The following is a 2313-nucleotide window of genomic DNA, read 5'->3' as shown; positions in this document are numbered from 1 at the left end:
ATCGATAAACCCATTTCACATCTTCCGGATGGATAAGGTTGTCCTTTATTCATAGGTAGACATTTTTATAGCTACATTCCGATTAATCTTCATCGAGCCGTTCGCAACCACCATCATCCCATTTCTTTTAATTAAGAACAGGTTTTCTTTTTAAATAAACTATTGGGTAGGAATATATATTAGTGCGACCATACCATGCGAATTAAGCACTTAACAATGGTACGTGTCATTAGCATGTGCATGACAAACATGACTTCGATGCATGGCGTTGACACGTGAATTTAGCACATTACCTTGGCCTTGACATGAATCTGACACGACAGTAGAGGCCTCGTTATGTGGACATTTGTACTTAAAATCTAGCACGTGCATTGTGACACAGTGCTATGTTATTTGGTGCGTGGCTTGATCTTGAAACATGAACTGAAGAATGGGTCTTGGTACATATTTATGACACACTCCCGCAGAGGAACCATATTCTAAATCGGTTCTTTTTTTAACTAAACATGACATCTTCAACAATCAGCTATCAAGTTCTGCCTATGTATGGCCTCTAACAAATAAATGTTATCTTTTTAAAATTTATCACGTGACCATAAGCCAAGAATCTCTTCTATGTTATTTTAGATTAAAATATTCCCGTTCCTACAGAAAAATCAATAAAAACACACAGTAAAAAAAAAGGTTATCGTCTTAAAAAAAAAGAAAGAAAACTCCTCAGTTGGCTTTCTATTGACATAAATGTTACAAAAGCAAAAATGGAAAATTCGAGATGAATTTCAAAGGAATTGTTATTATTCAATATAAATTGTTAATAGAAAAATTCTATGGGAATTTTCTGTAATTTTGTTTTTATTTTCATGGAAGAACACAGAATATATTTTACCGTCACTGAAAGCGTTCTGGTCGCGACTCCAGTCAGAAATTCCTTTGAATTGTGTTATCGTTCAGTCTATCAATTTTTTTTTCTAGTCTCACAAACATCAATCCCAAATTGCCAAATTCTTTGTTGTTAAGAATACAAAGATGTGATATAGACATGAAAACTTATTAAAAAAGAAAGAAAGAAAGAAAGAAAGAAGAAGAAGAAGAAGAAGAAGAAGAAGAAGAAGAAGAAGAAGAAGAAGAAGAAGAAGAAGAAGAAGAAGAAGAAGAAGAAGAAGAAGAAGAAGAAGAAGAAGAAGAAGAAGAAGAAGAAGAATACGATGATGACGATGACTTGAAGCATAACCATTATTTGAGTTAATTCTGTTAATAATGCCAAGCCCACTGTTAATGCGCTTGCGTTAAAATTTGCTACGAACAGGGCAATAACATCATCCGTCCCATCAAAACCAGCATGAGCCCCTCCCCAACGCCCAATTAAAACCTCGGTCTGCTTGAAATCCCAGCCAAATGCCCTACTAATCACAATAACCGCTTTGAAAATGACACATTATATAATGTCTCCCTCGATACCTTAGGTGAAATGGCTTGGGGCATAAATTTGATCGATTAGAAATCATCTGCGCCTGAAAACAATATGACCAATCACAAATCAAGTTACCTGCATCACATAAAACAGAAATACCGCATTAGGTAACGCATTCAGTTTTCGTTATATTATGTAGGACGAAAAGTAAAGACTAAACAGTCATGGCTTGGTCAGCTTCCTCCAAAGGTTTTTCTCAACCAGCCCTGGTTGGGAAATAAAAATATTAAAAACAGAGTTTCTAGCCTACAGCAATCTAAACTTCAGCATCTCAATAATAATTATATCGAGATCTCATGGACCAATTTTTGGTCGTATCAAAAACAATATCAACACGAACCCCACATCACCACCAAAACAACCATAGTAACAAGAAATTCATTTGCAAAAACATCTTCACGACATCCATTATTAGTACAACAACCCACCCGTATTGAGACAAAAGTCGTTCCACTCGAAGAGATACACACAAATCACTGGAATATTTTATTTGTATTTATTTATGAAATGTTCCCAATAAATGACATTTGAAAAAAAAAATCTGTGTATTATTCTGCCTTGTTTTCATTTTGATCCTGAATAATCGGTAATAGATATATAAAAGTAAGAAATGCTTTGAATATCGTGAATAAAAGCAAGAAAATATTCACAGCTTTATTGGATATGCTACAGGTTTCAATCACTTAATACGATTTAGTCATGATGAAATATAAGGAAATATAAACTGAAATAATAATAATATTATCAGTTTATCTTTCACGGATTCAGTTCTACAAGTTCACTTGTTATGCTTGCAAAAATCACAATGAGTTGGTGTTACGTTTCCTCCTTATGGTTGCTGA

The sequence above is a fragment of the Octopus sinensis genome, linkage group LG7 (genome assembly GCF_006345805.1).
Source record: "Octopus sinensis linkage group LG7, ASM634580v1, whole genome shotgun sequence".
In the NCBI taxonomy this organism is placed as follows: domain Eukaryota; kingdom Metazoa; phylum Mollusca; class Cephalopoda; order Octopoda; family Octopodidae; genus Octopus; species Octopus sinensis.
The sequence above is the reverse complement of the archived record's forward strand: the minus strand, read 5'-3'. Positions refer to the sequence as shown.